Source organism: Cervus canadensis, chromosome 9, assembly GCF_019320065.1.
Source record: "Cervus canadensis isolate Bull #8, Minnesota chromosome 9, ASM1932006v1, whole genome shotgun sequence".
NCBI classification, from domain to species: domain Eukaryota; kingdom Metazoa; phylum Chordata; class Mammalia; order Artiodactyla; family Cervidae; genus Cervus; species Cervus canadensis.
This window is the reverse complement of record NC_057394.1, coordinates 19329903-19342418: the sequence shown is the minus strand read 5'-3', so window position 1 is coordinate 19342418 and position 12516 is coordinate 19329903. Positions and strand designations below refer to the sequence as shown.

Genomic DNA, 12516 nt, shown 5'->3' with positions numbered 1-12516 from the left:
AACCAAAGACAGGACAGGATCCAAGGAATAACAGTGGTAAATCCAAGGAATAACAGTGATAAATCCAAAACCTGAGTCCATTCTTAAAGTTCTTCAGCTCTTAGAAAGACCTAGAAGCCAGGAACATTTTCTCTGGCTTCACAGCAGAAAAAAAATGAAATTGGTAATGAAGCAGAAACACCATGTCAATTGCTTAACATTCACTCACATTTAACATTTCACACCCCATTTACAGTCCCGTTCTCTCTCCACCAAGTGAAAAAGGCAGTGGTGTCCTCTGGGGCTTAGCAGGCAGGCTGGCTCTCCTTGAAGTGCTCCTCTCTGTGTGTGCCTACCCCCTTCCCCTTCTTTGTCTCCAGGGCGAAGAGGTCTTCATGCCCAAGGAAACCATCTGTGGCTCAGTGACACTCCCGCCCCCACCTGACCACCAAGAAATCACACGAGTCCTTCCATCATGAATAAAAGAGCAGCCATCCTCCTACAGAGCATTGCTTAGTTTTCAGCTATCTTTGCATACTCTGCAGAGCCTACTTTTGAGCTGGGAGCTACAATTTCCTCTCTGATCAATGAAACTGAACCCAGCAGCATTGCTTTTACACTTCCGGCATTCCGAATAGATTTGACAAATAATATCAACATTTATTCAGTGACTTCTTTGCTCTAGGCTGTTTTAGGTTGAATTTTGTCCCCCAGATTCGTATGTTGAAGTTTCAACCTGCAGAACCTCAGGGACTTCCCTGATGGCTCAGTGGGTAAAGAATCTGCCTGCAATTCAGGAGACACAGGTTAGATCCCTGAGTGAGGAAGATCCCCTGGAGTAGGAAATGGCAACCTATTCCAATATTCTTGCCTGGAAAATCCCAGATACAGATGAACCTGGCAGGCTACAGTCCATGGGATTGCAAAGAGTCGAACATGACTGAGCAACGAAGCACGCGTGCATGCACGCACCTCAGAATGTGACCGTATTCGGAGATAAGTTCTTTCTAGGGGTAAGATAAAGTGAGGCCAGTAGGGTGGCCCCCAATCCAATCTGATTGGTGTTCTTATAAGAAGAGGATATTTAGACAAACAGAGAGATACCAGGAGTGGGTGTACACAGAGGAAAGACTGCATGAAGAGGCATCAAGAATGTGGCTGTCTGCAAGCCAAGGAGAGAGACCTTTTCTCAGAGGAAACCAACTCTGCCAGCACCTTGATCTTGGACTTCCAGCCTCCACAACTGAAAAAAGAAACTTCTGTTGTTTGACCACCTAGTCTAGTTCACAGGCAGTATTCTGACTAAGTTACATAAATGAACTCAATTCATTCTTACAACAAGCTCTGTGCGTACAGAGCAGGAGGAGTGTTATCGATGTCCTTTTGCAGATGAGGGAACTAGAGCCCAGAGCAGTTAAAAAAAATAAATGTTAAAAAAGATTAGGTGACAAGTGATTGAGCTGGAATTTAAATACCATATATAATTTAAATGACTACATTCCACTGTCCCTTTACCCTCAGGGGGCCCTTCTTTATGCATTGATATGTTTCTCTTACAGTCTTAAAAGAACAAAGAATTTCTTTTTACTCAATTGGAGGCATGGATTATGGTGTCCAAAAATCAATAAATAAATGAACTTCTCTATTTCCTCACTTTATTTTTAAATTGCTTGAAGGTGAGTTTATCAGTTAAGCTTTCTCATATTGTAAGAAAATCCAACTCAAAGTGGCCCAAATTAAGGAAAAAATTGGGGTATTCCCTGATTGCTTCAAATTCTCCCTCAAGGGGATAAAATGGCTGCTCAATTCCAGACCTCACATCTTCACGCCAAACCACTTAGGGATGAGACCACAACTTTTGGCTTTATTTCCTAAAATCCTCAGTAAAGATCCCTGTCTGATGTTTCCACCTTCGGTTTGCATTCATGGCTGACACACTAAAGCCAAAGACATGGAACAGAGGAATTGGTTTAAGGTCATTAGGTTTTCAGCCAAATATCAGAGCTGAGGTTCTTAGGAGAGAGATAATGGAGACTTCCCAAAGTCTTGTTAAATTTTCTAGGGGGTGGGAAAAAGAAGGCTTGGGGAGTTATTATTTTGCGGGTATGGGTTTCTGTTTGGGATGATGAAAAATTCTGGAAATGGAAGGGGTGATGGTTGTATGACATTGTGAATGTATTTATGCCACTGTATTCTGCACTTGCGCATTTGTCATGCTCAGTCATGTCCAGCTCTTTGTGACCCTGTGGACTGCAGCTGGCCAAGCACCTCTGTCCATGGGATTCTCCAGGCAAGAATACTGGAGTGGGTTGCCATTTCCTTCTCCAGGGAACAAACCTACATTTCCTACATCTCCTTACATTAGCAGATGGCTTCTTTACTGCTGAGCCACTTGGGAAGCCCATTGTACACTTAAAAAATGGTTAAATGGCAAATTTTATGTTATATGTATTTTTCCACAAAAAGTAGTTTTAAAAAAATAGAATAACTTTCTTAATGCGTTTCACTTCCACGCCAGCCGAAGCCAGTTCACGTTTCATCCCCAAAGTGCCCTTTTGCCATTGAAAATAGCCCTTGGGAGCCCTCTCTAACCACTGAACCAGTGTCAAGGCCAACGGGCATGAAAAGTTACCTGCCAAGGGTCAAGAGACAGAATTATGTTGAGACCGGGCTCAGGAAACACGGTGCTGTTCATGGGAGCTGAGAACCCTTATCTTTAACTGCCAGAGATTTCATGCAGGGAGATAATTAAGGTCAGATCACTTACTGGTGGCTTGAATAGAGGAAAAAATACTGTAGTGGGCTTTTTAAGTAGTGTATGTGTGAAGGGAACAAGTTCTACCGGGGGGGTGGAGGAGATGACGGATAAAACAGGAAATGAGCTGTAGAGTCTGTCTTTTCTCCTTTGACTCTGTGTAGTTAGGTCCATACCCAGAAGTCTCAGCAAAACTTTCAGAGCGCACAGTGCTTACCCTCTGAGACCTCCAACACAGATGAACACATGTGATAAAAGCCACTAGGCAGCATCCTTTCTCCAGCAAGCAAAAAGCAGGTGTGTGCATGCTAAGTCGCTCCAGTCATGTCCGACTCTTTTCAGCCCCATAGATTGTAGCCGACCAGGCTCCTCTGTCCATGTGCTTCTCCAGACAAGAACACAAGTGAATTGCCATGCCCTCCAAGGAATCTTAGGCATTGTCTCACTTCTGCCTGCATTGGCAGGAGGGTTCTTTACCACTAGCACAACCTGGGAAGCCTTGAAAAGCAGGTAGTTTCCTGCCATCTAGCTGCAAGGCAGGTTCACAGTAATTTGATGTTCTGAGTAGCTGTTGTTTCAAAAACAGTGAATTTATATCCATTGCAGCCAGCATCAACCTCAGAACTATTTTATCCCTGCCTGCCTTTGTGCAGCTAAGTTGAGAAATGTGGGCTGTGACAAACTGGAGCAGAGAAGGGACAAGTTTGCATGTCACTGGGTTGGAAGAGCTCTTTGATTGTCAGGGAGGCTCGACAATGCTGTCAGGAGCTGGCAGACAACAGCACCGGGACGCACCAGATGTCTGCTCTGGGTGGCTGACAGTGAACAATTTCAAGTCAGCCCAGGATCAAAGAGTTGCGACTATCTCAAGAAAGAGTGTTAAAAACACAAAGGCGCCCGTGTCTTGATAAGAGGAGGTGGTTGAGGAGAGAAAGGCACAGAAAGGAAGAAAACCTTGAGTTTATAAAATGTTAATGAGCCTCAGAATTGTAAAATTCTGCCTGAAAGGAAAAGAAAGTGTGAAGCTCAAATTAAAGTTTCAGAACTGAGAAGGCTGAAAGTGATGTGTTGGCCACAACTGAAGAACAAAAAGCAGTACACGAGAGAACTACGTGGTCTGCGATTCAGATTACATTTTTGTTTCCAAGGCTGATCATTGGTTTGCATAAGCAGATATGAGACAAAGCATCAACACCTGTGGTTTAACTGAGCATTTCTCCTTGGTGTGAACTGCAAGGCTTTTTTTTTTTTTTATTCGTTAAAGATTTACCATTTCCAAATCACAGTGAGAGGAACTTGAATAATTTACCAATTTTGTTTTCTACTCTGTGCCTTAAAGATACCTCACTAGTAAAACTGGTATCTGGCACAACAGAATGACAGATGCAGAATGTAATATTGTAGTGACAATAATGAGGTTGATTATTACAGATTTATTTAAACTCTGAGTATTAAATGTTGCATCCTAATTATTTATATAGAACATTGGTCCAATAACAAAAATAGAGAACAGCAGCTCAAAATGTAGCTCATTCAATGTTCAGAGATAAAAGGGTTAACCATTCTTTCCATTATTTTCTGCAGATAAGTCCTTTTTTGTCATATTTAAATCTGATGGCCACTGAATTCTGGCCTTTTTCCAAGCTACTGTATGAAAAGGATGCTGAAGGCCATCACAATATGGCACACTGCAACATTAGGACTCTTCCGTTCACCAGTTCTGGCACACTTCCAAAATATACCCAACAACCCCGTTTTATTTCTGTCCAGGAGGCTGGATGCCAAGGACTGGATATAAACACAGGTACACATAAGCAGCAAGATTACAGTCAACAGACTGAAAATTGAAAATGGCAGACAGTGTGAGGCCGGTGAAGCCCCAGCCACATCACCCTTCCAGCTCAGCACTGAACTGCAAGATTTTTGAAAGACACATATTCTTGTAAGAAGGAATAAGCACAAGCTGGAGTCAAGATTGCAAGAAGCATCAATAACCTGAGACATGCAGATAACATCACACTTATGGCAGAAAGCAAAGAACTAAAGAGCCTCTTGATGAAAGTGAAAGAGGAGAGTGAAAAAGTTGGCTTAAAACTCAACATTCAGAAAACTAAGATCATGGCATCTGGTCCCATCACTTCATGGCAAATAGATGGGGAAACAGTGGAAACAGTGGCTGACTTTTGGGGGGCTCCAAAATCACTGCAGATGGTGACTGCAGCCATGAAATTTAAAGACGCTGCTTGGAAGAAAAGCTATTACCAACCTAGACAGTGTATTAAAAAGCAGAGACATTACTTTACCAACAAAGGTCCATTTAGTCAAAGCTATGGTTTTTCCAGTAGTCATGTATGGATGTGAGAGTTGGACTATAAAGAAAGCTGAGCACCGAAGAATTGATGCTTTTGAACTGTGGTGTTGGAGAAGACTCTTTAGAGTCCCTTCGACTACAAGGAGATCCAACCAGTCCATCCTGAAGGAAATCAGTCCTGACTACTCATTGGAAAGACTGACGCTGAAGCTGAAACTCCAATACTTTGGCCACCTGATGCGAAGAACTGATTCATTAGAAAAGACCCTGATGCTGGGAAAGATTGAAGGTGGGAAGAGAAGGGGAAGACAGAGGATGAGATGGTTGGATGGCATCACTGACTCAATGGATGTGCGTTTGAGTAGGCTCCAGGAGTTGGTGATGGACATGGAGGCCTGGTGTGCTGCAGCCCATGGGGTTGCAAAGAGTCGGACACAACTCAGCGACTGAACTGAGCTGAAGCTGATTAGTGGCAACAGTCAAGACAAAGAAGCAAATAAAAATATTGAAAATGAGACTTTAAGTAGAAATGTTAATAATAAATTTGCTGCATTGGAAATTAAGTTTTAGGAAAAGAGTGCCACATAATAATATATTTAATAGTAGGGAGTAAATGAATGATTTTCCTCCAGGGAAGACTGTGGCAGTCTAAGTGTCTTGAATCTGATCTCCCCATTTCTGCTTTGAGGTGTGTGTGTGTGTGTGTGTGTGTGTGTGTGTGTGTGTTTCCTTTTCCCTACTGTCTCTAAAAACAGCTCCTGTCACTGGCTCTGAAACTCCATTCAGAGAGAACTACCAAAGAAGGAGAATACGTAATAGATAGAGCCAGCTGGAAAATTTGAATTTTTTCACTTAAACAAACCTTCTCAGAATAAGGGGACTTCCCAGGCAGTCCAGTGGTTAATACTCCATGCTTCCTCTGTAAGGTGCACGGGTTCGATCCCTGGTCAGGGAACTAAGATGCCACATGCTGCACGCCATGGCCAAAAAATTAAAATAGACCTTCTCAGAATAAGTAAACAAATGTCCTGCCCATTTCCCCCACTCTAATCTTGCCCTGGGTACACATACTAGAAGAAAAAGCTTCACACAAACTTGATAAAGACCATGTTTTCTTTACTATTTGAGTCCCTTTTCAGTTACCTAATATAAGAGAGGACTTCCCAGGTGGCCCCAGTGGTAAAGAATTGTCTGCCAGTGCAGGAGACCTAAGAGATGCGGGTTTGATTCCTCAGTTGGGACGGTCCCCTGGAAGAGGGCATGGCAACCCATTCCAGTATTCTTGCCTGGAAAATCCCATGCACAGAGGAGCCTGGCAGACTATAGTCCATGGGGTCGCAAAGAGTCAGACATTACTGAAGTGACTTAGCACGCACACACGCAATGTAAGAGAAGCCACTGCAGGCACCCAGGTAAACATTTCTTTTTGGCTCCATCATACCAATAATCCACTCTTAAAAAGTGAATTTTCCACAGTAATGGGCATTTTCTGACACTGCTCACACCCAAACCCAAATTCAGATATTTATATCTGGTTACAATTCACTGATCCAATATTTTTTTCTAAAAAAAAAAAGTTTTTCTGGAATTTATCAGCATCTCAATAAGTTATTTTATAAAGAGACACGTGCACCCCACTGTTCATCGCAGCACTGTTTATAATAGCCAGGACATGGAAGCAACCCAGATGCCCATCAGCAGATGAATGGATAAGGAAGCTGTGGTACATATACACCATGGAATATTACTCAGCCGTTAAAAAGAATTCATTTGAATCAGTCCTAATGAGATGGATGAAACTGGAGCCCATTATACAGAGTGAAGTAAGCCAGAAAGATAAAGAACATTACAGCATACTAACACATATATATGGAATTTAGAAAGATGGTAACGACAACCCTATATGCAAAACAGAAAAAGAGACACAGAAGTACAGAACAGACTTTTGAACTCTGTGGGAGAAGGTGAGGGTGGGATGTTGTGAAAGAACAGCATGTATATTATCTCTGGTGAAACAGATCACCAGCCCAGGTGGGATACATGAGACAAGTGCTCGGGCCTGGTGCAGTGGGAAGACCCAGAGGAATCGGGTGGAGAGGGAGGTGGGAGGGGGGATCGGGATGGGGAATACGTGTAAATCTATGGCTGATTCATATCAATGTATGACAAAACCCACTGGAAAAAATAAATAAATAAAGAGAAATTGAAAAAAAATAAAAATAAAAATTGAAGTATAATTACAGTGTTGTGTTAGTTTCTGCTAATATATATATATATTATATATACACCCTCCCTCTTGAACCTCCCTCCTATCCCCTCATCAATAAGTTTTTAATTGAAAAAGAAATCTCCCCAATCTCTAACTGCAGTATGATGATATAAATCTACTTAACTAAATTATATCCTCTGTGTATTTGGCAAGCATATAAAAGAGTTTTGCCCAGTGGCCTGAAATAGTCCCCTAAATTTTTATGACTTGCTGGGGAAAATTTTAACATTTCAAAGCATATTAGAAAGGAAAGTCTAAGACTTTTAATTATATGATCACTTTGTCTGCACAGGAAGTCATTTTCTTCTAAATATCATACTTTAACTGTTCTGATTTCTAAATTCATGGCAAATCTTCCAGCATTTGTGTTTTTCTCTGACCCCAGGCAATTAACCACAGCAGAGGAAAACTTTACCAAAATTGTGCAATTTTCTATTAAAACACAAGAGGGCAGGTTTTGCTTTATTGTGAGCCTAATTCCACTCATTAATCAGGCTGGTCGCTGTGCTCATTACAAATTCAGGAACATTCAATAACATCCAAAGTGAATGAGCAATCAGAATGTCTACCATGGCAGTGAAATCTCTAGTATTTTAATAAAGAAGGACAAGCTTAATCCTCTGTACGTGGCATTATTTAAAACACAGAGAACAGTTATGTTTGAGAGACACTAAAAATTTAAGCTTTGTTATGAATCACCAAAGGAGCAGAGAATGGCTTGAAGAAGAAATGATCAAATTTAGTCATATTACATCCAAGAACTATGGCTTGAATTAATGTGGCTAATAACACAAGTAGGTTAATATGTGTGTGTGTGCACATGCGTGCACGCACACACGCACACAGACGCCAACACACGCAAGCGCTAACCCAGCCTTGTCTGACTCTTTGCAACCCCATGGGCTGTAACCCATCAGGCTCCTCTATCCTTGGAATTTTCCAAGCAAGAATATTGGAGTGTGGTGCCATTTCCTACTCCAGAGGGTCTTCTTGACCTAGGGGTCTTCTGTGTCTCCTGCACTGACAGGTGGATTCTTTACCACTAGCACCACTTGGGAAGTTGCCAGATAGTTAATGGTTTCTGCCTAATAAAAATACTGTTAGTGATAACATACAACGTATTCAATCCTTGAATGGGAAGCTTGTGTTTTTGTTTGTTTCGTTTTCAAAGATTTTATTTTACTGCTCACAATTTTCTTGTGTGTTTTTTCTCAAGATTTCATTAAACTACCTGCCAAAGCATAATTAAAGTCACAGGAGTTATTTTCATCTTGAACTGCCATTATAAGTAAAGTATCATGTCATCTTTGAGAGGTTCTTTAACTTCCCAATGGGTCCGCCCATGTAAGAAAGGCACTGATTTTGCCTGGCTAAGTATTTTGCCCACTAACTTCTTCTGCACAAACAAGGCTCTTAAGAAATCAGATGATGGAATAATGACATGGTGAGGTCTACACTTTCCACCCTTGTCCGTATAAATGGTAGGATTAAGGCCTACCAGTAGTGGGGAGGGCTTCCCTGGAGGCTCAGATGGTAAAGAATCTTCCTGCAATGCAAGAGACCCAAGTTTGATCCCTGGGTCAGGAAGATCCCTTGGAGAAAGAAATGGCTACCCACTCTAGTATTCTTGCCTAGAGAATTCCATGGACAGAGGAGCCTGGTGGGCTACAGTCCACGGGGTCACAAAAGAATTGGACACAACTATGCGACTAAACAACAACAACAAATGGTGGAGAAAAAGCACACCCAAGAAGAAAATGTAGCTGAAAAGTGTCCCCCTGTACGAGGTTGTATGGAATGAAATACTGTCTGGCAGATGTACAACTCACAATCTGAAAGATAGGCTGCTATTCACTTCACAACAGGGATACATGACCCTATTAGCTTATGTTTTATCCTGTACATGTTCAAACACAGGCCAGGAGACCTGAATGAAAAGTTTTACTTTAAGACTAGTTTATTCATTCAAAAAATATTTACAGAGTACTCAGGATGAGCATGGGCTTCCCTGGTGGCTTGGTAAAGAATTCACTTAAAATTCAGGAGACCTGGGTTCGATCCCTGGGTTGGGAAGATCCCCTTGAGGAGGGCAGGGCAACCCACTCCAGAATACTTGCCTGGAGAAGTCCATGGACAGAGGAGCCTAGCAGGCTGCAGTCAGTGGGGTCGCAAAGAGTAGGACATGACTGAAGCAACTTAGCCCAGATGCACACACACATTTCCTAAGTACTCACAGTGCTTTGATACAATAGCATTGGAGCTGTATGGAGAGCTCTACAAGCTGACCTCTAGAAGCTTCAGGTCTAGAAGTAGAAGTGAACACCATGTCACCGTGACCTCGTCGGCTCTACTTTCCTTCTTCTGGGCATTTCCAACAAGTTGACTGAGCTAATAGCCTCTCTAGAAGGAGCCTGCCTCCCTGGGCAATGACTGCAAGTGGCCTCCCTACTCACCTCCCTCTCCAATATCACTCTTTAGACTATAGGGACATCAGAGGTAACTCTTTACCTGGGGAAAATGGTAGTAGCTCATTTTCCTGCTTGTAAAATAGAGAGCTAGGAAGTAGGAGCTGCTTAGAAACTCAATAGAAAGTAGAAACATCAGTTTATTTAAAGACTTCTTTTCTTTGTTTTTAAACTGAAGTATAATTAATATGTAATATCACATAAGTTACAAGTGTACAATATAGTGATTCAGAATTATACTGGATTATTATACTCCATTTATAGATATTATAAAATACTGGCTATACTCCTTGTGCTGTACAATATAGGTACAGGTAGCTTATTTTAGACCTGATAGTTTGTACCTCTTAATCCCCACCCCTATACTACCTCTCCCTTTTTCCCTCTCCCACGTAACTAGTTTGTTCTTGATATCTATGAGTCTGTTTCTTTTTTGTTACTTTCACTATAAATGAATGCATATATTTCCACATGTAAGTAAAATCATACAGTATTTGTCTTTCTCTGCCCGATTTATTTCACTTAGCATAATACCCTCCAAGTTTAAGGACTTATTTTCCAAAGTGAAGTAGTTACTCATGTATTTTATGTATATACATAAAATCTTATGTATATATTGAGTGCCAAAAAGATGTGAGTTGATGTTCACAAATTAACAAACAACAGCCACCAACAGACAAACAATAATCTGCAAAACATTTATTTTTATTTTCCTTTTTAATAGTTTTCTACTTCTTATTGTGAGATTAGAATTTTTCACTAGGATTATTATAGTTAATAATGTTATATCCTAAGCAAATCACAAATTTATGTCAATGAATTTTAGAATTAGAAGAGAATTTAATTCACAAAGGAAAGATGTTATTGGATTTTACTTTTGAATGTTATCTTCAAAAAAGCATTTCTTTTAAAATCATGATTCATATACATACAAGTTTTCTTATACTGCAGAGAGAAGCATATAAGCCAATCTATTCATTTTCTTCAAGGTTGAATTTTTCCCCCCATCATTGAGATGTATAGCCATAAAATGCTTGGTGATATTTTCTAAGTTCATTTGCATAGTATTCACTGCAAGTAAATAGCAACTTTTTACTCTACAGGTTTATTCTACCTTTAGATTTGCTGAAAGGCAGTCATCATTGATTTATTGTAATGTTAGAAAATGCTAGAAAATTTTACTCTTGTAATATGAACTACAAAATTAGGAAATTATTTCTCTTAGGAAGGCATCATAAAACATAATATTTATGAAAAGTTGCACACACTATACTTAAAAGGATCTAAGTATAAGTGGTTAGTCTTTATTTCTACTGCAGATAGATCTTGCTTTTAAACAAATCTTATGACAAGATGATGTATGAAAATTCTGATATACTGGAAAGATAAGCTAGAGGTGGTTATGTGCTTTATAGAATTATTCATAATAGTTCATCCATAAAAAGTAATTTCCCCTGGTGCTTTTAATGTATAATTGATTTGTACACAACTTTTCAGGAACGTACCTACCATGCACATTTATATCTTCATCTTAACATATTTCTCTTTTGGTTTACAAACAGGATGTAAAAATTAGTCCCCCAACAACTCTGAGGTCAGAGCATAAACTTTCCAGAGTGGACCATGTTAATAACTCATTGATGAGTTTTCCATGAACTCTGTTAAAGGGAGGCATTGAGATCTATGCATGCGGCACTGATGAGAGGTCCAGGCAAGGTTTCACCCCATTCAGGAGCCTGGGCTGTCTTAATTCTCACCTGCTGAGCCTACTGTCAGATATACTTTATGAGACCCACTCAACTTCATTCAGTTCAGATTGAGCTTTGTCCTTTTCTCTCACTTCTGAAGTCTTATTCCAGGGGATAACACAGGGTCTTGGTGAACCTTGCACCTTCTAGCGCTCCCATGTGGAGAAGGCTACAGAGACTTCTTAATCCCGTTCACACACATCCATTCCAGTAGAGAGGAGGTGAAATGAGTGGACAGAAGGGCCATCCTATGGCTTCACTCCTACTGCATGGGTACCAGATATGAACAGATGAAATTGCCTTAAAAATCTCAAGAGCCATTAACGTCTCGGAGGTGAGGATCATCTTGGTGAGTCTAAACATCTTCGTAAAGAGTGCCTCATTCTTATCGCTCGTTACCTGATGATTACTTAGTGGATCATAACCATTTAATTCTGAACTGTTCACTTTTAAATGATAAGACTTAACCAATTAGCATTTGTAAGTAACCATTAGTACAGTGCAGCATTAATGAATTTTAAAGTCAACTCTTTAAAATAAGTCAAATGCTTGAACAATTTTTCATCTGACGTTACCCAGCAAAGGAACTGGTTTGGGGCCGTGGCTCAGCTGGTAAAGAATCTGCCTGCAATGCGGGAGACCTGGGTTTGATCCCTGGGTTGGGAAGATCCCCTGGAGAAGGGAAAGGTACCCACTCCAGTATTCTGGCCTGGAGGATTCCATGGACTGTATAGTCCATGGGGTTGCATAAAGTCAGACCGGACTGAGCGACTTTGACTTTCAGCCAAATGAGACTTCAGGGCAATGGAATGCTAATCAAATTGTTTCCTGTTCAGGCTTAGAGTCTCACCAGCCTTCTCCAGTCAGACTTTCCCGAAAAGAGTGATGCTGTACTCATTAATAAGTTCAAAACAGTATATTAATCAACTAGATTAATTTAAACTAATTTAATCCTCATCTGTTCACTTACCACTATAGGATCAATGTTC

The 12516-nt window shown here is 40.7% G+C and overlaps 1 pseudogene; it reads right to left on the bottom strand.

Moving 5' to 3' along the window:
* Positions 1–4378: 4378 nt before the first annotated feature.
* Positions 4379–4622, bottom strand: LOC122447244 (annotated as a pseudogene).
* Positions 4623–12516: the final 7894 nt, after the last annotated feature.